Raw genomic sequence first — 12,689 nt, forward strand, 5'->3', positions numbered from 1 at the left:
GGAGCTGTACAGAACGCTAAAGGGCGCCGCCACCCAAGCCGTCCACTCCTCCATCGGAAGGTCAAGCCGGCCGCAAGAAGCGAAAACGTCGATGCCCACCGAAGCCGCGAGAGTCGGGCTCTCGGGAATCGCCGCAGGTGGCTCAGGCCCCTGCCACCAAATCTGACCCGACCTTGCGCCCTGGAGCGGTGGCTATAGGGCCTTCCCGGAAAGGCCAAACTCCGGACGGACCTCCGGCCAAGAAGCCTAACGCAGGGCAGGCTTCTCCCGCCCCATCCAAACCGACCCAGCCATCACCTGAGCTCAAACCCACTGCTCAGGGGGATTCATCGTGGGCCGCCCGCATCCGGCAAGGATCTCAGGTGAGCACCCCGGGCGGGCAGCCTCTTCGCCCACACCCTACGTGAACCCCGAACCCAAACCGCCAACCCCTTCCACTCCCACACGGGAACAAATTGAATACCGCAGGTTAGAGGCCTAAGTTGCCTCGTTAACGCAGATGGTGGAGGCGCTTGCGAACCGCTCGTCCTCACCTAATTCGACCCTCTTCGGGCAGGTGCCGGAGGCGATGGATAGTTCCCCCTTCGAACACAGGGACACCGCTGCGCACCTCCGCCCGCTTGAGGCGCGCCTAAGCAGCCTAGAGGCCCAGATGGCGTCCATAGGGACCATGATCCATGGTCTATTGCCTGCCGCCCTCCAAACCATTTTTGACCGCATCCCGGGCAAGATAGCTGCCCAGATGTCCCAACTCACTGTTAGCACCCACCGTCCTAAGCTTAAGCGAGGATTTTGTTCTCAAGCACCCTGGCACCTTTCCAGGGTGGCCGAGGTAGACGAGCAGTCTAACAGTTCGACTGAAACCTCGGAAGTGAGCACCGGATCGAGCAGCGGAGCCTCTATGGCCCCCTTTGCTCTCGTGGGGGCCCCCCACACGTTTAGTTCCAACGATGGCGGCCAACGGCCCTAGATCGCGCCGCGACCGTGCAAATTCGGCTCTTTTTACAATCCTACAGGGGAACTGCCGCGGATTTAAGGCACGCAATAAGCGGGCTGCTCTCCGGCTCCGCTTAGAAACCTATCCTCAGTTGCCCGCGGTAGTGGCCCTTTAGGAGACGGGCGAGCACGTTGATCTCACAAATTATACCGTGTACCAAGATGCACAAACCGAACTCGGCGTACATCGAAATTACACAGCCAACCTGGTGGATCTCGACTGCGATCCGCTTTATTCGTATGTTATCGTGACTCTCCTCCCGCTTAGGAAGCAGGATCCATTCCTGCACATACTCAACATTTACAGTTCTCCCAAACTGACTAACGTAACTTACGCTGGTGTGTTTACCAAAGCCCTCACAGTGGCAGCCAGGGAGCCGCTTGTCATTGTAGGGGACTTTAACGCCCCTAGTCCTCACTGGGGTTACCGTAAAGAGGAAAGGCGTGGTAGAAAGTTGGCGGAACTTATTTCCAGCCTGGGCATCACTATCCAAACGGACCCCGCACACCCAACCCGCATTGGCAACTCTGTAACTCGGGGCACATGTCCTGATCTCACGCTTACCAAGCACATCCGGCATGCAGAATGGCTCAACACCGATGAAACCCTCGGCAGTGACCACCGCATTCTTCTCACTACAATTCGGACGCATCCCCTTACCCGTCCCCATCAACAAGCCAAACTTCTGGACTGGAACAAGTTCCGTTCGGAGTACACGACTTCGGCTCCCATAGATCAAGACTACGCCACTTGGTCTCAACACCTTGTGACGTCACTTCGCCAAACTGAGCAAACGGTTCAGCTCTCAGAGGCCACGCTGGCGGTGGATAAGCATCTCCTGCATATGTTGGAGGCTCGTTGTAGCCTAGTCCACCGCTGGGGCCGACAGGAGCATAACCGTAAGTTCAAACACCGCATAGCAGCCCTCACCCAGGAAGCGGCTGAGTACGCGGCCCAGCTCGCTGACTCCAATTGGGTAAAACGCTGCAACAATGCTGCCAAGAATATGTCCAACCGCTACACGTGGCATTTCTTCAGGGCCCTCATCAACCCTAGCCAAACGCTCGCAGAAACGCAAAAACACCTTCAACGCATGCTCCACGCCTACGCGGGTGACGCGGATAAATCACGGGCTCTTAGTAATAAATATATCTGTGGCCCGCAGGACTCCATCGGACCGGCGTTCTCATATGCACGCTCGGAGAACGCAGACTTGGATCGTTGCTTTCAACTGCACGATCTGAAGGCGGCTCTGTCGAAAATGAAGCAAGGAACGGCGCCGGGTCGGGATCAAGTGACGGTTAAGCTTCTAGCCAACCTCCAAGACCCAGCATACCTTCACCTCTTAGACTATTTTAATCCAATTTGGAAGGGGCGCAAACCACTACCGATTGATTGGAAAACGGCTCTCGTAACTTTTATTCCCAAACCGGGCAACTCTATCAACATCTAAAATCTACGACCTATTTCCTTAACCTCGTGTGTGGGGAAGCTTATGGAAACAATGGTTAGAGATAGGCTCTCCGATTACCTCGAGGTCCAGCACATCGTTGCCGACACTATGTACGGCTTTCGTCCACATCGCTCTGCTCAGGACATTCTCCTTCAACTCCATCGTGACGTTATTGTGCCGATCGAGCATCCAAATAACGATAAAATAGTCCCACGAAATCATTCCTACACATCTCTCCCAAATGAACTGTGGGCATAATGCTTTCAGGTACATCCGTCAGTTCCTGACTGAACGGCAGACGTACCTTCGCATTCAAGACAAGGAACATGGCCCATATCCTCCGGGTATTCGAGGAACACCACACGGAACGGCCCACTCTCCTCTTTTCTTCAATCTCGCCATGGCTCATCTACCCGCCCTGCTAAAGCATATCCCCGGTGTACGGCACGCTCTGTACGCCGACGATATCACGCTGTGGGCAATCCAAGGTTCCCTTGGCAGCATTGAGGCCAGCCTGCAGCTTGCAGCATCGGTCGTAGATGAATACGCCCGCCGCTGCGGCCTCGAATATTCCCCTGCAAAATCGCAGCACGTCATCTTCGCCTCAAACCAAAAGACACGACTCAAATAGCACTTTCGTTACGCACCGGGCCAATCCCGGAACGCGAAGAAATCCGCGTCTTGGGGCTATTCATACGCAAGAGCTGGAAAGTCGACACAACCCTGCGCAAGTTACGTATGGTCGGGGATCAAGTGGGCCGCGTGGTCCCTCGGGTCTCGAACAAGCGGGGGGGTATGCGTCTTCTTCAAGAATGTGCGTCTTCTAATGTGTGCGTCTTCTTCAAGACGCACACATCACATTGCGAGCGATAGAGTGTAGCCCAATACGTGGAGTGTGGCACTAACTCTGTATACGAAAATTTTCATTCTAATTGCCTGGGTTGATGGACGCAGGCTGGGCCCGACCCTATCGATCTCCATCATCGCTTTAAAAAATAACGTTCACAATATTTGTTCTCGGACGCCTAAATCCTTAAACTCACAGCTGCTTAGGCAGACACAAATCCGTCAGGCATATACAGAATCCCCCAAGCCTCAAGGAACCAACGTTGTTAAGGAGGTCCTGAGAATCGACCCGGAAACCCTTACGCCGTACAACCGGCCTCTTAACCACTGGGCCACCCCAAAAGCTCGAAGGGTACGGATTAGCAGGGATTGATTACAATAACATGTGTAGGCAATTGGAATGAAAAAACGTTTCCCGTGGCCGGAATCTCACCTGGGTCTCTCATGTTATGAAAGAGGCATCTACCCGATTGAACTGTCATCGCATCGCAGGCGCGAAGCATTTGCTTTGGGTTCGTAGCGCGGGCTCACGCGGCATACTTTGGGGGGACGATGAGAAAGCTTTGTTTTGCCCAAACTGGGACATGAGTAAATGGAGCTTTTAATAGCTCCCCGGTACCACACGAAGTACAACCGGTTATACCCAATTGCAACAATACAAAAATAGGGCCAACCGGCAAAGAGAATTTTGTCCACACGAAGGTGGAGAGAAATTAACGGGAAAGACTTTCTTGCGACCCACCACCAGGGGAGCGAGCCCGGGGGGACCCCTCTTGTCCCCCCTAGGAAAAAGCCGGATAGGGTGGGTTGCTGGGAACGGGAACTTGGGCATCGGGTTGGGTTATGGGAAAAGGGTGGGAATGAGGGAAGCAATTTTGCTCCAATCCTTTTGTCTGACAGAAGGAAGGGGACAAAAGGAAGCGTTCAACGATCCTTCCCTGTCAGATGGCGGCCAGGAGCCCGTGAGCCGTAGAGGCACCTTCGGCCAGTTGGACAATGCTGTGTTGAGTCTCTTGGTCGGAGCTGAGCAACACGGCCTCCCATTGCTCTGGAGTGCTTATCCCTATAGCCTGTGATGTGTGTTGTGGTTTCTGGGGACATGCCCATACGTTGTGCTGTAGGTTAGCGCGTTCCGAGCACCATCTACATTGCTCTTTATAAATGTATGGGTATAGGCGGCTGTAGGCTACGGGGTTAGGAAAGGTGTTGGACTGCAAGATTCGCCAGGCCACAGACTGCCACCGACCGATGGAGGGATGCACCGCAGGGTATTTCAGGCGGCCTAAGCAATAGTGAGCGGTGATGTCTCTATACGTCACAAGCCTTTTTCTGCCCCCCGTATGTAGCAATTGCTCATCAAGATCGTGGCGGCCCCGCCAGCTGAAACCTCGGGCCGCTTCATGAGCATGCTCCTTACTCGACAAGGAAGAATGTGATTGCGTCCATATAAGGAAGACCTCGCGGAGTTTTAACCCAGTAAACGGTGGAAGAAGGCGCTGCGCTTGGGGTGAAATTCTACCCTTCTTAAAGTTTCTAATGGCTGTTTTCGAGTCAGGCACAATGATTTTTGCAAGTGTGGAGGATATGGCAAGTGCAATGGGTGCTCCCTGCCCGTTTACTGGGTGAATTGTACAAACTTAACTAGAGGGAGTTGAAGTACCCTGCTGGTCAACTGCCACTATGATCATGGCCATTCTGTCTGGCTATTCCGCGGCGTCGGCTTGGTACACTTGTTTCTCCTATCGAGGGCGTCGATGGAGAGCAGCCGCCCTGGCTAGGCGTCGATCAATGTTGTATACCGGGTGCATATTTCGAGTAAGGGGAGATGTCTGGTTATGTTCCCGCTGTTAGAGAGATGTGAAAGCATGTCGTCGAAACCATCCGGGCCTGCCAGTCATGGACAACTTTCAGCGGCAGTTTCAGCAATAATTGTGAGGTGATGACTAGAGACCAGAACGTTAGGTAAAATGCCAATATTTTTTGTTGAGTCCGTATCAAGCCCATTTGCATATAAATTTTACGCAACTCTTCTTTTTGACTAAAAGTCCCTATTTTGAGGTTTGCGTCATTATTGGCTTCTTAGTGTCTAAATGCCTTTTTGTGCTATGTATTCCCAAAAAATGTTTTTATGTTACGTATTTTTCAACCCATGTTCTGCTAGGAGTGCGCTCACTTCAGAAGCCTGCAACTGGGCGTTTGTCGCACGGCGTTTACGAGTAAAATTCGCGCTCTGTGCCAAAAACGCCGACTCGGAAACCGTGCCCAAGCGGCCGCCCCGCCTACTGGACGTTATCCCGAGCAACTAGGCCGCTAAAGGCCTGTACGTAGCGACACCGCAACCAACCTCGCCGCCAGCTGGGCGTGAAGTCACCCCTGCTCGCGCTTGATCTTTCGTTCTATGTCGTTCTGTTGGCCACTCTCCGGGCATCAATACCTGTTTTACCGACATGCCTTCTCGATTTCTAACGCAATAAAAAAACAAGAAGAAATAAAATCAACGCGACACCACCGCGCATGTGCCGCTCAAGATCTAAGACACCTCCCTGCAGATAACCCCGTGAACATTTGACAGCCGTCGACCACGGGTACACTACCAGCAGGCAAGATGCAGCACGCGTAGAACAATGAAGGGACGGCGGACGGAGGTTACAGAGCAGGCATCCAGGCACTTTTCAAATAGTCTGGTCGCGACAGCCGTCATATGCCGTGTGTTTGCAACCTAGCTTCAAGGGTTATCTGACTAAGGTTGTTTAAAATTTATATAGTGCATAGTAGTGAATGGCGTTATCCTCCCCAGCTTCGCAACCCATCCACTTCTGAAGTACAGGTCGACTCAGTAATTTATTCGTAATGATTGGAGTTCACGGTACTATCGATAAGATTCAGCAAGTTGTAAAGATCTCAGGATGTCCTGCTGTTGTGTCAACAAATAATAATAATAATATTATTCGTTGTTTATTATCAAGGAGTACATACAGAAGCAAAAATTGGGCCGCCAAAGCCTACAGGTCTACTTGTGCGGCGTCGCCCGGCTGCAACGGCCTTCACTTCTGTAAAAAACCCTCATTGACAGTGGTAACTGAATAGGAAGGTAAAAAAAGACAAGCAAACAAAAAAACAGAAGAAGAAAAAAAGAGAGAAAGACAGAAGACGAAAAATAAACGGAAGAAAGAAAAAAGAAAAGCAAACAAAAACCAACTAACAAAAGAGACGAAGACAAATGGACAAACAAAGATACAATAAATCAACATGGGTTTCAGCTACATAGGTGGCATTTTCCTCATCACAAGAAAACAATTACAGAACAAAGAAATAGCTACCAATCACCGCATACACATACATACTTCATCATGTTTCTAATGCCAACATAGCAGCACGCAAGTGTTTCCGTGTTGTTAAAGAGAACAATTCGTCAGATAATTCGTTGAAGATAGCAGGAACATAATATGGCCGCGCAGCCATTCCATAATGGGTGTGGAGAAAGGGACGGGCCGCGGAGACCCCTCCCGATGATGCCTTTAATCGAACACACTTCTGATGATGATAGCGGGGCTTATTTCTTATTTACTTATTTCACAACAATGGGCACGGACCCTTGGCGTCATATATTGAGGTATGTGCCGCAGAGGTATAGGTTTTACATTGGGAGTTCGGTAATCAAGTAACTTCAGTCGAGGCATCATATTTCGAGGCGCGTCCGTATCTTCAAAGACTAGCTACCGACTGTGCCTCTTCTACCAGAGCCCCTCGGTACCCGTTTGAAAACTCGACAAAAGGGCGCAAAACTACTACAACGAACACTCCGGTGGTATAAACAACTTCGTAGTCAGAAAAGCGTCGCTACACTTAACGTGGCTTGGCACATTTGTGTGCTTATTTGACATTATTAGCAGAAAGCATTCAGCGGTTAACAACTCGTGTTTCGCTCTGACTAAAAAGGCTGCGCTAATTTTGAGGGTACGGGACAGGTTCGCCGCCACCATTGCCGAAGGACCGGTTCTTTGCGGAGCCACTCGGAAGTTTTAGTCTCTTCTCTGGAGTAGAATTCTTATATTTCTTCTAATAAAGAATCTACTAATCGCTCTGAGCTGGAAACATTCCGGCATTCCAGATGGAATTAGACCATCAAGCGTGCCGCAGTACTAGTCCGCTCCGCCAAATTCAGGAGACGCGCAGCGTTCTTTTTTCGTACCAAATAGCGGCTGGCATGAGGTACAACTTCAAGCCTTAAACATTGAGGTGTGGCTGGTTTGTGATGGCTTTTAAGCCTTGCGTTTGGTACCGAATCACACTGCCAGAGGGTTCGGGAATTTCATCTCGCTTATTCCTCATTGACTTTGAAATTTTACATTTTCATATTCACCAATAGATTGCTCAGTCGTTCTGAGACCCGCTTTGTATCGGAGATTGTAATAAATGTCCCGAACATGTACCGAAAAAAAAAGAGAAGCAGCTGTCGTTTTGGAGCAATTCAACAGAATTGTCAGAGTTTTATTATGAACGGGTGGGTGATCGTTTTTAGATGGAACTGTATAAAAAGCACGCCCAATTACTCTGCCACGTCGAACGCACTTCCACAATAAGCCTAACGGGGTTTCGTCATTGTGGGTCTTTACGGCGAAAAACGGTCGCAAACTCTCTCGGGCACTATTCTTGATGCTCGTCGCAAGTTTTCCCAGTCATATTTTGTTGCACAGGCGTTCGGTATCTGAGCGGTGCTTTTGTAGCGTGAGCTACACTGGCCGAGGTTGAGCAGTTTCGCGTGGACACCGGAGGGCCGTGCTGCGCAAGCGCGAGGAGCATTGTATAGGATTGAATTAGATTTGGATTTGGATTGGATTGAATTGGATTAAATTGGATTGGATTGAATTGGATCCAATACAACTGTAGTACGGGTCTGTAGAGAATTGGGTGTGCACATTCGCTGCTCTGCGCATTCCAGAGGAGTGACGTGACAGCCGCGGCAGACGCACTGGCGACGGCGCGTGCACAGCTGTGCGCCTCCATTGCACAGTAGCCAAGTCTGAAGCGACGCCGGAGCCGCTTGACAGCAGTTTCGTGTGGCTCCTGGGGAGCCGTGCTGCGCATGCGCGAGGAGCAGTGACTGGACTGGACTGGACTGGACTGGACTGGACTGGATTGGATTGGATTGGATTGGATTGGATTGGATTGGATTGGATTGGATTGGATTGGATTGGATTGGATTGGATTGGATTGGATTGGACTGGACTGGACTGGACTGGGCTGTTTCAAAACTTTTCCGCTCCGCTGCTTAGCTTGTACGAAATGTTTGTTGAGTGCTTCGAGTTCTACATGTTATTACTGGTCAGTACGAATGGCTGTATTTTGTCCGAGAGAAGTAAGCTTAGGTCATGCTTCCTAAAGAACGTGACGACAGTTTTGATTCCTGCGGTTTTTGTTATCCTCGGCGACCTTCTTTTCCGGTCAATTCCCTTCAGGCTTTCCATGATGCCTGATAACACTGCTGTTCAGGGATTTTATCGGTGCAAGGGGCTCTCCATTCCTACACAGCCCGTTGCATTCAGACTTGGTTGTAACGCAAGCTTAAGTCCCTTGATTACAGTATTCTCATTTGCTAGCGGTATTCTATGCCCAGAAAAGGTTACGGTTGCGTCGGTTGTCCTCGCTTTGTTGTACCAGGCTCCTGCTTCCCTCTGCTTAACCGGCAAACAGGCAAAAGTTGTCTTCCTTATATAGTTGCTCTGCCTTATCCTCAGTGGAATCAGCAGAATACTTGTTAATGGTATTCCACGCACCCGGGTTTAGCCAGCTCTCACACGTAGCCGCAATTGTGTCTTTAAAAAGGCCCACTTGACGCAATCAATTGCTAAAAAAGGTTTGAAGAACATGAAAGAAAAGAAACAGCCAGGACGCAGGAGACACGACAAGAAACACGTTGTGGTCCCAGACATACATAAGGACTGACATAAATGAAAGAAAATAGTTGCCGGGCATGACCTAATGTTGTGTTTACCTCACCAGTACAACTAAAATTAGTGACAAAAAGTGCTCGCTGAGCGGAACGCCACGAATTATGTCTCCAAACACGGCATGAAAATTTACACCATCTTCCCGTAGGGAACCCTGATGAGGATGCGAAGCATCGTGGCGGTTCCGTGTGGTTCCATTGTGTTGCCGTTATGTTGAGTGATCTGGTTTTACTAGCGCCAGAGGGAATTCCGCGTCCGGGTCCACACCGGTGGCAAAGGCACGCAAGTGCTGTTGTGTTACGGTGAGTAGGCGGTGGTTCTCGACGCACCGAAACTCGTCCATCATGTTCTTGTCGATGTTGTTTCTGTGGTAGAATCGGTAGTCTCCGTCAGCTTTGGTGAGGTAAAGGTTGTTGAGATTGGTGCATCGGCTGAGAGCAATGTACACGCCCTCCTCTTCGCAGCTTTCTCTTCTCGTTCTTCTTCTTCTTCGGCGGTTCCCCTACGGGAAGATGACGACGGTGGTTGAACGCGAACCTATCCCGTGATGGGTTCTTTGGTTGGCCAATCCCTAGGGGCATCCTGCCACAATCAGCATCAGAGGCGCTGCGGACGGGGCTGGTTGAGCTGCAAGGCGCGTGGCGCTTCCCGCCACAGCTTTCCCACGGGAAATTCAGCATCCCCCTTTAAAGTTTTCAGTTCGTCGTTTCCGTTGACGTTCAGCTTCGCGTGCCTTCGTTTTATCAGCAGCTTCTCGACGTAGTTTGAATGAGTCAAGGACATAAGGCGCGTCCGTAGCACTTGCTCCTGTCCCGGATTTGTAGCGTAGTGGGAAGAGCACCGCGTACCTCCCGTTGCGGCCAGAGAGTCGTGGGATCGAAACCGGGCGCCGCTATTTCTTTTTTTATAGTGTAGTATCGCGCAGCTGTGGGTGTAAGGAGGAGAGTTGCGCATGCGCAGTGAGCGTGTGGACGGCGCCGCCATCAACGGCGGAGGACCAGGCGAGCCTAAGAAATGCTCCGCATTTAAAATCACTATTTCAAATGTGAAGAAGGTGCAGTGTGCACCATTCCACTGGACTGCGGCAAAGCATTCCTAAGCCAGACAGGAAGATGTCTCACTGACAAGCTTACAGAAAACCACTACGTATGTCAGCAGACTGCCCCTTCAAGTAATCTAGCCCTGCACTACAAAAATTGGGAGTGCAACCCATTGTTTGATAACAGTTCAGTTTTGCCGCAACTACACAACACGACCTCACGCGGAAACTGGGAAGCCTTGCAAATATCAACCCAGCAGAGAATGCGTGGTCTCACAGTTGAGCTCAGCTCAGCTCAGCAGCTGAGTGAACTCAGCTCATAGCAAGCAAAAAAAACATAATCACGCAAAGAATAAAGTTGTACTGGACAAAGAAACAAAGAAAAGAGCCTTTAACCAGATTATCAGGTTTCGCGACTGTGTGCATTACGAAAGAAAACTTCAGTCCATCTATTAATCTCTATCTGGAGACCCTGTTCACGGGTTTTCAACCCGAAGCACCTTGTAATAAATCAGTTGGTAGTTTGCGCTTCGGCTGTCCACTACGATCGTTTGTCCCCTCTCTCTAATTTGTATATCCTGTAACCCAAAGCCAAGTCAGTCATTACCAACTACAAACATACAGAAGGTAGTAACATTCTTAATACCGAGATTCTAGTCGAGGCTCACGTTTCACTTGGTGGTCGTGTCCCGAACACCCGTCGGTGGAGAATTCGGTCATGGGCAGACTGAGTTAGGAGGATGTTGGGCTAGTTGGTGCTCACTGAGTTCGAAACAGTGTTAAAAGGTGGGAGGAGGGATGAGAGACGGGCGTCGTGTGTTGTCGTTCCTCGTTCCGTCATTTAAGGTTTTTTTATCTCGTTGGAATGGTCAGACAATTGATTTTGTCGGTGACCAGGAAAGTAGCACATTCGACCAATGCAAGCAATGCAGGAAAAGTTCGTGTGCCTTAGAAAGCCTCATGGTAAATGGGCAAGGGGAATGCAGAAAGGGAAGCAGTAGTTTCGAATACACTTTGCTACTAAACAATGTTGTCCAACACAGTGTTGCCTGACCTAGACATACAAACACTGCCTAGGGACTCCAGAATCTAAGCTCCACAGTTCAAACCACTTCAGTGTCCCTTTATTATCATGTGCAACGTAGAGAACTGCCCTAAACCCACTTCTTGATCATGAACATGAAAGGCAGTGGTATCATTTCAAATAAAACCTGCGCTACTTACACCTACCTGCTAGTGGGAACCAACGCACCTCGCCAAAAATAGCACGGAGCTTCTGCGACGCCCGCTCTCTATTCCCACCACGGTGGAGGAACAGTGGTTCCCACCTAACGAACGAACGAAAGTCGGCTCTTCGGGGCACAGAATGAATAATGATAGCAGTACACTGAGGGACAAGAAACGACCCTCCTGCATCAGGGAGTAAACTGGAGTAGATGATATCATAGCTGACATAAAGAAAAAGAAGTGGACTCGGACTTCCCACGTAGATAGGCGAAATGACAAACGGCAGACCACGAGGGTAACCGAGTGGATGTCGAGAGACGGGTCTAGAAGGGAACTTAAATAACCTGATAGAGAGACGAAATGAGAAAATTCGGAGACAACGAATTCCCTCGAGCAGCGCAGGGCAGGAGTGGGTGGACAAGGCGAGAGGTCTTCGTCCTGCGGGCTGCCTGCTGCTGCTTCTGCTGGTGGTGGTAATGATGATGATGATGTTATATTACGATACATGATCATAGATTACCATACATGGCATGCACGGGAGCCGGCACGGGAGCCGACACATGGCATATGGAGCAGAGAGCGTCTCCGAGCGACCGAGATCCACGTCATAAGAGCGCACATATGCCAACAGCTGTTGCCACCCTACCGCGCTCCCATAGGACATCAAAGCTGGGATGCAATCCACGTACTTCCGGGACTTTAGTCGGCGTTTTAGGGGCGAAGCCCCTTAGGGGCTGGGGCTGTTAGTGTCTCCTGTCGTCACCGTCATCGTCGTAATCGTTGTCCGTCTCATGTAGTCAAAGTACTAAAACACCGGGAAACTCGTTTACGCCTGGCGCTAAACGTAAGGCGTGCTAAAAAACACCGTGACACTTGTTTACACCTCGCACTGGAGCGCATCGTGACGCGTACTAAAAAAACACCGGCACACTCGTTTACAGCTTGCGCTAGAGAGCTTCGTGCTTCAAAGACAAGAGACTTTTACAGCAAAGCTGTATACCTCTAACCCCCAACGGTTTCATCTCTGTTGGCAAAAGCGCCAAGGCGCCAAGAATACACTTATACACTGCATGCTTTGCCACTCCCCAGGTTTCACGTTAGTGGAGATGGTCCAAATTTTTTTGCACCAGTATTCATCGAGTAAATTATAAAATATCAATGCAGACGGCGTAAGTA

The 12,689-nt window shown here is 50.3% G+C and overlaps 1 protein-coding gene across 2 annotated transcripts in view; it reads right to left on the bottom strand.

Annotated features, from left to right (window-relative positions):
- LOC144145838 (monocarboxylate transporter 6-like) overlaps positions 1-12,689 on the bottom strand; it is a 51,545-nt gene that overhangs the window by 25,103 nt on the left and 13,753 nt on the right. The gene's annotated exons all lie outside the window — the stretch shown is intronic.

Source organism: Haemaphysalis longicornis, unplaced genomic scaffold (genome assembly GCF_048455015.1).
Source record: "Haemaphysalis longicornis isolate Haplotype H1 unplaced genomic scaffold, Haemaphysalis longicornis Haplotype H1 scaffold_7, whole genome shotgun sequence".
NCBI classification, from domain to species: domain Eukaryota; kingdom Metazoa; phylum Arthropoda; class Arachnida; order Ixodida; family Ixodidae; genus Haemaphysalis; species Haemaphysalis longicornis.